Source organism: Triticum aestivum, chromosome 2D, assembly GCF_018294505.1.
Source record: "Triticum aestivum cultivar Chinese Spring chromosome 2D, IWGSC CS RefSeq v2.1, whole genome shotgun sequence".
NCBI classification, from domain to species: Eukaryota; Viridiplantae; Streptophyta; class Magnoliopsida; order Poales; family Poaceae; genus Triticum; species Triticum aestivum.
This window is the reverse complement of record NC_057799.1, coordinates 383,373,271-383,386,523: the sequence shown is the minus strand read 5'-3', so window position 1 is coordinate 383,386,523 and position 13,253 is coordinate 383,373,271. Positions and strand designations below refer to the sequence as shown.

General features: G+C 41.8%; 1 pseudogene; it reads left to right on the top strand.

Annotated features, from left to right (window-relative positions):
* The first annotated feature begins 5,130 nt into the window (after window positions 1-5,130).
* Window positions 5,131-13,075, top strand: LOC123053290 (uncharacterized; annotated as a pseudogene).
* Window positions 13,076-13,253: the final 178 nt, after the last annotated feature.

The following is a 13,253-nucleotide window of genomic DNA, read 5'->3' as shown; positions in this document are numbered from 1 at the left end:
AGCATTGAAATCTTCTTGCTTAACCATAAAGTTATCAAACTCATCCAAGCATTGGCTAGCAATTTTAGTAGGAGGGATTTCAGCTTTATCATATCTATAGAGAGAATTTACCTTTACTACCTGTGTCGGGTTATCAAGACCATGAGTTTCTTCAACAGGTGGTAGATTAAGACCATGTATTTCTTCAATAGGAGGTAAATTCTTAACATCTTCAGCTTTAATACCTTTTTCTTTCATAGATTTCTTCGCCTCTTGCATATCTTCAGGACTGAGAAATAGAACACCTCTCTTCTTCGGAGTTGGTTTAGGAATAGGCTCAGGAGTCGGCTCAGGAGCTGGCTCAGGAAGTGTCCAATTATTTTCATTTGTCAACATATTATTCAATAGAATTTCAGCTTCATCCGGTGTTCTTTCCCTGAAAACAGAACCAGCACAACTATCCAGGTAATCTCTGGAAGCATCGGTTAGTCCATTATAAAAGATATCAAGTATTTCATTTTTCTTGAGAGGATGATCAGGCAAAGCATTAAGTAACTTGAGAAGCCTCCCCCAAGCTTGTGGGAGACTCTCTTCTTCAATTTGCACAAAGTTGTATATTTCCCTCAAAGCAGCTTGTTTCTTATGAGCAGGGAAATATTTAGCAGAGAAGTAATAAATCATATCCTGGGGACTACGCACACAACCAGGATCAAGAGAATTAAAACCATATCTTAGCATCACCCTTTAATGAGAACAGAAATATTTTAAGGATATAAAGATAACGAGATCTCTCATCATTAGTGAACAGGGTGGCTCTATCATTTAATTTAGTAAGATGTGCCACAACAGTTTTAGATTCATAGCCATGAAAAGGATCAGATTCAACCAAAGTAATTATATCAAGATCAACAGAGAATTCATAATCCTTATTAGTAACACAGATAGGTGAAGTAGCAAAAGCAGGGTCAGGTTTCATTCTATCATTAAGAGATTGCTGCTTCCATTTAGCTAATAACCTCTTGAGCTCATATCTATCTTTGCAAGCTAAAATAGCTAGAGAAGCTTCTTTATCAAAAACATAACCCTCAGGAATAACAGGCAAATCTTCATCATCACTTTCATCAATATAATCAGTTTCAATAATTTCTTTCTCTCTAGCCCTAGCAATTTGTTCATCAAGAAATTCACCAAGTGGCACAGTAGTATCAAGCATAGAAGTAGTTTCATCATAAGTATCATGCATAGCAGAAGTGGCATCATCAATAACATGCGACATATCAGAACGAATAGCAGAAGCAGGTTTAGGTGTCGCAAGCTTACTCAAAACAGAAGGTGAATCAAGTGCAGAGCTAGATGGCAGTTCCTTACCTCCCCTCGTAGTTGAGGGATAAATTGTTGTCTTAGCGTCTTTCAAGTTCTTCATAGTGACCAGCAGATATAAATCCCAAGTGACTCAAAGAATAGAGCTATGCTCCCCGGCAACGGCGCCAGAAAATAGTCTTGATAACCCACAAGTATAGGGGATCGCAACAGTTTTCGAGGGTAGAGTATTCAACCCAAATTTATTGATTCGACACAAGGGGAGCCAAAGAATATTCTCAAGTATTAGCAGTTGAGTTGTCAATTCAACCACACCTAGATAACTTAATATCTGCAGCAAAGTATTTAGTAGCAAAGTAATATGATAGTAGTGGTAACGGTAACAAAAGTAATATTTTTGGTGTTTTGTAGTGATTGTAACAGTAGCAATGGAAAAGTATATAAGCAAAGAACAATATGTGAAAAGCTCGTAGGCATTGGATCGGTGATGGAGAATTATGCCGGATGCGGTTCATCATGTAACAATCATAACATAGGGTGACACAGAACTAGCTCCAATTCATCAATGTAATGTAGGCATGTATTCCGAATATAGTCATACGTGCTTATGGAAAAGAACTTGCATGACATCTTTTGTCCTACCCTCCCGTGGCAGCGGGCCTAGCAGAAACTAAGGGATATTAAGGCCTCCTTTTAATAGAGTACCGGACCAAAGCATTAACACATAGTGAATACATGAACTCCTTAAACTATGGTCATCACCGGGAGTGGTCCCGATTATTGTCACTTCAGGGTTGCCGGATCATAACACATGGTAGGTGACTATAGACTTGCAAGATAGGATCAAGAACTCACATATATTCATGAAAACATAATAGGTTCAGATCTGAAATCATGGCACTCGGGCCCTAGTGACAAGCATTAAGCATAGCAAAGTCATAGCAACATCAACCTCAGAACATAGTGGATACTAGGGATCAAACCCTAACAAAACTAACTCGATTACATGATGAATCTCATCCAACCCATCACCGTCCAGCAAGCCTACGATGGAATTACTCACGCACGGCGGTGAGCATCATGAAATTGGTGATGGTTGATGATGACGACGGCGACGAATCCCCCTCTCAGGAGCCCCGAACGGACTCCAGATCAGCCCTCCCGAGAGGTTTTAGGGCTTGGCGGCGGCTCCGTATCGTAAAACGCGATGAATCCTTCTCTCTGATTTTTCTCTCCCCGAAAGCAAATATATAGAGTTGGAGTTGAGGTTAGAGGAGCTCCAGGGGGCCCACGACGTAGGGGGCGCGCCCTGGGGGGGGGCGTCCCCCACCCTCGTGGCTAGGGTGTGGGCCCCCTGGTCTTCATCTTTTGCAAGGATTTTTTATTATTTCCAAATAGACGTTCCGTGAAGTTTCAGGTCATTCCGAGAACTTTTGTTTCTGCACATAAATAACACCATGGAAAGTCTGCTGAAAACAGCGTCAGTCCGGGTTAGTTCCATTCAAATCATGCAAGTTAGAGTCCAAAACAACGGCAAAAGTGTTTGGAAAAGTAGATACGACGGAGACGTATCAATGACCTCTCCAAATCCACTTTCATCATTATAATCATCATAATAAGAGGCATGCAATCATTATAATAATTTTTCTCATCAAAACATGGGGGAGTAAAAATATCATCTTCATCAAACATAGCATCCCCAAGCTTATGGCTTTGCATATCACTAGCATCATGGATATTCAAAGAATTCATACTAGCAACATTGCAATCATGCTCATCATTCAAATATTTTGTGCCAAACATTTTATTTACTTCTTCTTCTAACTATTGAGCATAATTTTTCGATCCATCATTTCCAAGAAAGATGTTATAAAGATGATCAATAACATGATGCAACCTCAATTCCATTTTTTATGTAGTCTTCCTTTATAAACCAAACTTAGTGATAAAACAAGAAAATAAAAGATTCAATTGCAAGATCTAAAGATATACCTTCATGCACTCACCTCCCCGGCAACGGCGCCAGAAAAGAGCTTGATGTCTACTACGCAACTTTATTCTTGTAGACTCGTGTTGGGCCTCCAAGCGCAGAGTTTTGTAGGACAGTAGAAATTTTCCCTCAAGTGGATGACCTAAGGTTTATCAATCCGTGGGAGGTGTAGGATGAAGATGGTCTCTCTCAAGCAACCCTGCAACCAAGCTTGGTTGGTGTCTTGTATTATTGCAGTATAAAGTCTGTAGTATATCTGAGCTTGTCGTTTGGGTTGCTGTAGAATTAATGTGATATTGTGGCGAGTGCTAGTGGTCTCGGTCTTATGTTGTTTTTGTATCCACACAAGTGCTGGCACGCAGCATAGGAGAGGTGCATTTTGGAATTCAGGAAAAAACATGCTTGTTGCAGCTGTGTTTCAAAACAGGATAATGTAAATTTGGAAGTTTATTATCTGCACTTGACTTGTCGAAATTGTAAAATCAACCAGTCTGTTTGTTTGTTTACAAAGGCAAAGAGATAGAGAGAAGCTACTCTCGGACGAATTTTCAACGTTCTTGGGGAGCCTGTTGACAATTTGGGTGCTGCGAAATGATACTTGTGATTGATCGAGATGCTGAGAAATTCTTGGCTTAAATATGCATGGAGAGCATTGTTCTCCTAGTGATTCCTTTGCAGAGGAATTCAGTTGTGAAAAATGATGACTGTGTGTTTGTGGAATTCTTCCACTTGATTGTCTTGGGCTAAATCTTGCTAATCATTTGGGTAAAATCGTTTAGAAGAAGAATTTGGATATCTTTGCAATCGGGCGGGAATAATGTGGAAGTAAAATCAAGAGCACCATAAGACTTACACGTGCACGCTATCGTGATGGCAAGCTTCCTTCCAATGTAGGAGCAAGCAATCAAGCTAGCTATTAAAACATTATGTATGATTGCTCGATCGGTTCCCAACAGCAAACAAACATTATGTAAGATAAGCAAGCTAATAGGTAGAGACTATCTAGTCTCATTTTCTTTTCTTTATTCTTTAGTTCATGTTTTAAATATTTGACACTATTTAAAAATCAAAACTGATTCAAGCTAGTTTCAAATTGCTTTGAATAATTTTATATGACTTTACTGGACCCTTCCAACGCTGCATAATATATTTCAGGGATTTTAATTTTATATTCTATTATATTATTATGAATATAAACATAATTCAAATACAATATTTATTTAAATTTAATACCCTTTTAAATGTTCAAAAATCTTGGTTTGACTAATAACCCTTGAAACAATTCTCAAATAGTAATGAAGGGCAATTTGGGTTCATTGAGTACATTTTTTTAGAGTTTTAGCCCTTTATTTATATTTTGAGGCTTTGAATTTCACCAACTCAAATTTAACTGAATTAAAACATGATGCATCGATCCGCCGAAAAAACAAAATGATGCATGTATATATTGTTCAAATGCAACAATTTACACTATTGTCTGAAAAAAAACTATGTACACTATTTTATTCTAGGGCTGTGACACGAAAACCTTGAGCTCCTGACTCTATTTCTCATATGCTTGTAAATGACCTATCTATTATTTGAGAAATAAAGTCGTATTATTGTCCCTGCAAAAAAAAGTCGTATTATTGTTAAAAAAAACTTGAGGGGTGAAAAAACGGAATATATAATAATAATAAGTATATATAGGAAAACTAACATATTTCTCGTCCGATTAAGAGTCGTTCTCCGTTTTAGTATAAAGAAAAAGCGATCCAGTGGGCCGGTGCCGGGCTGGGCCGAGCGTGAGACGGGATATGTATATGAAACTAGCACTGCCCCCGGGCGTCTGTCTGGTTGAAACCCTAGTAGGACACCAAAGCCAGAAATCGAGTTCAAAGAGGCGGAGGGGAAGGAGGAAAGAAGATGGAAAGCGAGTCCGGTATGGAGACGGAGGGGGAATCCGGCAAGGGGCAGGATTTGCTGTTGGATCTGGGGAGGAAACTCGGGAAGATGGAAATCGAGTTAGGGAAGTGGACGGAGCAGGCTTCCGGCAAGGAGCAGGAGACGGTGCGGGATCTGAAGAAGCAGCACAGAAAACTCAGTAAGAATCGTAGGTACCTGGAGAGGTATATGGGGATGTTGAGGGAAGCCAAGGAGCCGGAGAAGGAGTTGATGATTATTAAGGAGAAGGAGAAGGAGAAGCAACTCTCGAAGAAGCAGGAGACGGTGGTGGATTCCGGCGAGGAGGAGATGGACGGGGATTCGGCGCAGCACCAGTCCCTGATGGAGGAGATCATATCCGTGGAGAGGGAGCGCAAAGACCTGCTTTGGCTCACTTACTCCTACCTTTTCTCTCTGGAAAGAGATTGATTCTCAAACAACCTGGACGATCGCCACAACGGAGTCTGCTACTTTTTCTAGGGACAACAATGAGAATCCACTTGCAGACTACTTCAACCTGATCCTCCAAGGTATGGAGGACCTGGGTCATCGGATGCTTTCCACATTATATTTTCTCAATAAATCCGATGACTCCGTCTGCTCCTACAAGGCCACCGAATTGTGCAATGCAGCAACCAAACTGAATATGCACATCAAGGGATTCAGCATGAAGCCGGAGCCAGAGCCAGAGCCAGAGGAGCAGCCGGGGCAGACCGATTTGTCGAGTCTTTTCAGAAAATATTGTCGATTTCCTGATAATTACAACAACACCTTGGCCCGGTTAGATATGGAGGAGCATGAGGAGAACAAATGTGAGGATGTTCATGTGAAGAAGACCAAGGAAGAGGAGGACAAGGAGAAGGATGTATCCTCAAAGGAGTATCTCAAGAAAAGGATGGACATCGATCAACAATTTTTAGCCAAGCATCGAAAATCCTGGGAAAATGTGTGGGGCAGCAGGATTGGACGGTGCGGTGAATTTATGGATACAATTAAGTAACTAACTTTCTGCTCGTATCTACTAGTTTTCGTAATATTTTCATGCACCACAATGCTTCCTTTTCTGTGATATTCTCTCGCTGTGATCCTCAAATGTTAGTTGCACAAATGTTGAATCCATTGGATCTTTAGGGTCGCCGTCTTGTCGCATTTACAGATATTTTGTGCCTGCCATGATAAATTTAAATTGTGCAAATGCTGAACCCATTGGATCTTTAGGCTCGCTGTCTTGTCGCATTTAAAGATATTTTGTGCCTGCCAGGATAAAACTGTCAGGTGAGTTGTGTAATGTTGAATAATTGACTGAAAAAAATGTTATCAATTGTAATACTGCGATACCTTGGGACTGGTTTATTAACAGGACAGCATGGACACTTATAAGTGTCCCCCTCTGCTTGAACCTTTTTCCAGCAATCCTTGCAACTTCTGTGCCACAAGTCGTACGCGAAAATCACCTCAGTAATTCGAATCTTGAACTTACAGCGTTCTCCCTTTACGGATAAAGCAGAATTTTTTTATCGCGAATTAATTAGAAACACTGTATGCAGCATTAATATATAGTAGTAAACTCCTACATATTATACTTGTGAATCAGTCAACAGCCTGCTAAATTAACAAGTTCTAATTGTAGAAGATGAAACTATCCTTTCAAGCACTGTGGCAATTTTTGGAGTAGGAATATTAATGTTCCATTTAGTAGCTGACGACGATTTAAATGCAAGCAAGCAAGCCAGTGGTGTAACACAGATTAACACAGCTCACACTGATAATCAACAAAGAAGTAATAACTCCATCCTTAGTAGAGCAAAAATGACCCTCCTAAGAAATAACCTACAGTAAAGCCAACAAAGAGCGGTACCATTGGCTCTCTTAAGAGGCATCCCGTAATCCAGTAGCTTGGACAGCAAAGGCATGTGCTCCCCAGAGCATGACCACAGCAACACGACTGCACATAATAGGTAAACATGTTATAATTCCATCTAAAATGCAGTAATATTTTTGTTTAGTTTAGAGCTGAAAACCTATATTGCTTACCTGCTGTCTGTTATGTAGACATTGTGCGTCTCTTTTTGACTGCTAGATGATGTCGCTTACTTGTCAGTAACCTCAACGGTTAGTCCAACAAACATCTGTTGGATATAAAAAAAAATAGCAAGCACAGGTTAGACATAAATGTGATGAAAAATAATTTTGCTTATCAACCTGAAAGTATAGTGGTCTGCTCAGCTCAAGCCTCCAGCAAGGAGCATTGTGAGGAAACAGAGGAAAGTTTTCTGGCTGGGGTTTGTTCACCCCTAGTTTGGTATGTAAAGCATAGCCTAAGAGGGCGATCCAACCGCCCGTGCTTTTGTCTAGCATCATATAAGCTTAAGTTTTCAACTATGTGTATGCAAAACAAAAAATGTGTTTTCTTCTTGTTATATGGAACATGACATACATAGGGTAACAACCTGACGCTCCAATAACACCAAGTAAATTTTGTAAACGTCGCTGTGTCGAAGTTTGTCACTTCCCATACTCTGCTAAACTATGAGCATCCATGTGTATAACTGCTTAGTTACATGATCCTATGAAAGTGGCCGTTCCATAACTGGCAATCAACCTAAATAGGTAGGAGTAACAGAATTCCACAACTGGCAATTAACCTAAACTGCTTTATTTTTTTCATTCTTAACCTGTACACTATGTGTATAGTTATCTTGTTTTGAATAATAATTCAAACAATTAGTACACTACTAACAAAGTTTAGCATGCATATTAATCTCTAACTATGAGGCAAACACGCGTAACAGTAGGGGGGATGTGTGTAACTGTACATATCCTATAGTTTTTTGTGTGTTACTTGTGTGGAGTAACTATGAGATGCAGATTTTGTATAATATGTCCTATAATATAGAAATAATGTATATAACACGTAAATAAATAAAGGAGTTCGTTATTTGTTTGCGTAACAGTCACCCTAGTCGTAATAATTCAAAACTGTATATATAACGGAATGGACTAACTAGGTGATGCAAGTTTGTCTTTTTGTAGACATATCTTGATTTGCTCAAGTGGCAAGAAGAGAACAGGGAATTAGCAAACAAAACTACACTTCAATTTTTTAATGTGTCTAATACATGAGAGGTGAGAGCACAACCAAAACACCATGAAGACATGACTTGTTTGAAGAGCTATCGTAAGCGCCTCGTCAAATTTTCGCTCAGATATTAGCATAGATTAAAATAACCCGCGAAATAGCCGCGATAGCTGCCCGGGAGCCTCGCCGCTATGCTATGGCTGCTGCCGCGAAAACCTCCACATATCCCTCTAAATGGCGCAAAAATCAGCAAAACCCTTCAGAAATCATCTGTCCCACCAGAAAATTTTCCGCTATTTGCCGCGATTGCCCGCTATGGCTGCCGCTATAGCTGCTGGGAGAGGCCGCCGCGAAATCGTTTCTCCCGCGATTTTAATCTATGGATATTAGTCTGATTAGCTCCTTCATTGGATCCGCTGGAACATCAATCTAAAACATCCGTTGGCAAACACCTTTAGTGGTAAAAATCTGGGCAGTAGTTTCAGCAACATAGGGGGTTTGTACTTTGCTTACTTTATTTGCTTATTCATATTAGAATTCTGACATTTGACACTTATCTTTGGTGCTGCAGCCATATTGAGCAGTATGCAGTTTACACACTACACACCTGGTAGCAACCCTTCCCCTGCTGCCATCACCGGCAGTACCTTGCAAATCTATTCAATCAAGATAAAGAGTATAAAAGGCTTGAACTGGCCACTCAGAGTGTATGGCAAGGTTGCTGCTCGAGACACTGTGGACCGCAACCGCAACATTCTATTCTCTCGGTCAAGGTTTGACTATCAAGAACTCAATGGAGAAGTATGTAGAGTATTCAGTTTTCTGTTCTATTTTCCTTTGTTTCTTCCTCCTGACTATGTAGCACATTATGATTAGGTGTTTATAATAATGATATGATGCTTGCAGGATGATTGCTTATGCTTGACTGGTCCGTCTCGTGCTATTGTTGCCTCGGACCATGTTGAGTTTGAAGTTGATCTCCAAGTAGCCAATGGAGCAGAGTCTCAAACCTTGATGAGCTGTAGAGGTTGTTATGGCGGTACAGATGGTTTTTTCTCTTGCTTGGCCAGCGTAACTGATGGTGATGATGGATGTACCTTGTCGTTCTCCAACAAGAGCTGTAGAGTTGAGGTAACCCTTGACCAAATTGATAAATCACTCCAGGCTACTATCGTGGGCGTACATGTTACCAAAGGGCGTTGGCCTTTTAAGCATGGATGCCGAGTTGTGTGTTCTTGGTCTCCTGCTGCGGCGACAGGCGAGTTGTGCTTCTTGATCACCGTGGTAAAGGAATGCACAGAAGACCAGACAAGTACCTTCATCTCTCAAGGAGAGTCGTTTCAGTTGAATCATATGGGACGCTGATAGTGTCCATAGAAGCATATGGAAAATCTCGTCGCTGTATTGCTCGAGAAGGTCACATCAACTTCCCTGTTCAGCAGTGCCAAACAAGAAGGATTGAGTGTCAAGTTGGCGACTCCACGGTGGAGGTTGCTGTAGGCTGGTCGTTGCTTGTGAAGGAAAAAGCGTGCCTCTCGCTCGGCCGCACCAGTGTAATGGGGATTTTCAGGGAAGCCGAGGAGCTGGACAAGGAGTTGATGATTATTAAGGAGAAGGAGAAGGAGAAGAAGAAGCAGGAGACGGTGGTGGATTCCGGCGAGGAGGAGATGGACAAGGATTCGGCGCAGCACCAGTCCCTGATGGAGGGCCAACTCAGGAAGGAGCAGGAGAGACTCAGGAAGGTTCTGTACCAACTCAAGAAGAAGATGAGGAGCGAGTCCGACAAGGACCCGGCGATGCAGAGGATGCTCTTGAATCAGCAGCAGATACTCTGGACCAAGGAGCAAGCACTCTTGACGGTGATGAGGCAGTCCGGGATGGAGATGGATTCTGATTCTGATTCTGACTCTGGCTCTGGCTCCGGCTCCGGTTCCGGCCATGAGATGGACGAGAGGGATTCCAGCAAGGAGCCGGTGAGGGATGCCGGCAGCAAGGAGATGGTGCAGATGGCCAATGACCTGGTTGGTGTTCTTTCCGGCCACCTTGGGATGCTTAAGAGGGAGATCTCGTTCCTGAGGACAGAGGTCAAGTCCCGGGGATTGGCTGGAAACAGGGCTTGTCAAGAGCAGATCATGTCTAACCTAGGGCCCCTCGATGAAAATCTTCTCAAGAAGGTGAATTTGCCTTACCTAGGTTCCAACACTGAGGAGGTGATGGATTTTCTGCTGGTCGAGACGCAGCAGTTGCTCTACCGCTTCAACTCTCTCGCATCCATTCTACAAAAAGTCAGAATCCCCATATCTTCCGACAAGATTGATAAGCTGCGTCTCATATCCAATGCACTTGTGGGCATCTCGGAGCTTATCAAGAGGCACAAATCTGTTGCTGCTGACAAGCAAGATGGTGAAGATCGTTTGGACTGTGCCGGCTGGGAGGCTACATGGGGAAGCTCGACAGGAAGACATGGTTGCTTTGACGACATAAGTAAGCAAAAATAAATACTGTCATCTAGCTATCTTTTCCTCTCTTTAATTGGGCCTCAGTCAATTCAATGCACTTTTCCTTTTTGTATATGTCACTGCAAAGCAAAGTAGAACTCTTCTTATATATGCATAGATTTTAATCTGCTAATTTTATTAATAGCTCGATCTCTAACCGTCCGCAATCTCTTAATTTTGTGCTGCAGCAACATTGAGTCCTATGCAGTTTACGGCTTCCACGCCTGGAAGCTTCCCATCATCGTCCGTGGCTGGTCCTGCCTTGGAGATCTACTCAATCAAGCTCATTAATCTGAATCCTAATCTGAGTTGGCCCATTGATGTCTATGGTGTGGTCGCTGCACGGGATGATTTTGACCACAACCGCAACATTCTCTTCTGCCGGTCAAGTGCAGACTGCCAAAGAATTAACCAAGAGGTTTGTATAATGTCTATCTTCTCGTCTAATTGTTATAAAGGATTATGTGTAGAGCATTTGTTGTGTGACAAAGGATTAAGTTATAATTGTTGCGTTATGTTTGTAGTTTAAACTTAGTTGTTTGGTTACCTACATACCTTGGAATTGTTTTGTGTAATCAGATTCGTTTAAGGTTCAAACTAGTCGGTATCAGCTTTAGGCAAGTCATGCAGGCCAGGGAGTATGTACTGACCTGCACCGTTGAAATTTTTCTGCCATATTTAGTGAGCATAGAGCAAATCAGCAAGAAAAGCAATTAAAGTAGTCTCGCACTTGCCGAGGCTGTTTCTGGATGATAGCAGGGCACATGCCACTGTTATGTTTATTTCTGTATATCACACAAATAATGCGGCACATGGGCAAAGGCCGAGCGAATATGGCTGACATTGGCCGCCTGATTGGGTGGCTGTGTGATTGAAGGAGGGTAGAGATATGCAAAGGTTGTAAAATCGACTATGGATATTGACCTGCTGTTTCTTTGGGTGTAAAAGCAGAAGGTGTCGGTTCTAAATCCAAATTCAAAACCTGTGTATTATAGTGGTACAGATTATTAGGATCTGTTTGCGAACGGAGTATTTTTTTTCCAGATTTTGGCCATGTAATATCTGTTAGTCTATGTCTAGTTAAACTAGTTGAACTGAATTGTTATTTTGCATCATGTGTGTGACTGATGTTGATGAACACGGCGCTTGCAGGACCCTTTTTTGCACTTGATTGGCCCGTCTCGTGCAATTGTAGCTGAAGAACCTGTGATGTTTCAAATTGAACTGAAATTGAAGTATGGAGCAAATTTCAAAGATACAGCATCGTTCACTTCCAACCAAAGTTATCGCTCCATCATGCCATATGATACCATGCAGATCTATAACCGCTGTTGTACAGCAGAGATAAGCCTCGGGCGAGTTGCTCCAGCAATCCAGGCCACAATTGTAGGTGTTTGTGTGACTAAAGGGGAGTGGCCTTTTAAGTATGGATGTAAAGTTTCTTGCTTCTTTTCTCCTGCTGATGCAACGGAGGGATGCGAGGCAGAAGTCGTTTTGCTTGACCGCCATGCTAAAAGGATGCGTGCGGGATCAGATGGGTATCTTTCTTTGTCAAGAAATGTCGTGTCAGTGGGATTGCAGGGCACACTCCGAGTCGTCACAGAAGCATACTCAGAGTCCGGACTCAATATTGTTCGAAAATATCACGCTGAATTTCCTATCCAGCAGAGTCAGATAGATAGTCGTGAGTGCTCAGTTGACGGCTCCACATTGAAGATAGTTGTTGCTTGGTCTCGCCTTGTCATTGACAAGGATGATCTTGTACTCGATGGTTATTGAAGGTGCGTCGACCTAGCTTGTTGCTGCTGCTGCTAGTTTGTCAAATCTTATGTAACAGCTCTTGTTCTTGCATATATACTATATTTGAGCATGTAGTTAGTTGTCAACCTGTGCACAAAAAGGAACCTCTTGTTAGGCATAGGTTTGGCAAAGCATAATTATTTTTATGGCAGATTTGACTGGCTCCATTTATCTTTTCTCTCATGCCTGCCATTTGGTCTTGTAGGAGGAACTGAGGATGCACAAAGGAACAATGGAGCTGGTGGTGCTGTGTGATGTCGAGTGGCAGGCGATGGTTAGTTAATTCCTTAGTTTAGAATGGAGCTGGTGGTGGCATGAAGACGTGGTTCCTTAGTTTAGAATGTTGAATCGTGATGATGTCTAGTTTGAAAGACGAGAATTATCATATGGTAGTACTGCTGATGACTAAAAAACTATGCATGTTGAGGACTTTGTCCATGGTTTGATTCTGTGGGTTGAGAGCTACTGTAATTTGGTTGGCTTCCTCGACATTATGCCTGTGAATTTTTTGTGCCTGAGAAAATTGATGTTCTTGCCTCACCAGCAGTACCACTTGCTCCTATTCTCCAGGCTAACTACTTGCTCCTATTCTCCAGGCCTCAGGACATGCACCAAACATGAACGAGGCAACTCTCAGGGAAGCTCCCAGGAGCTGTGGAAACGA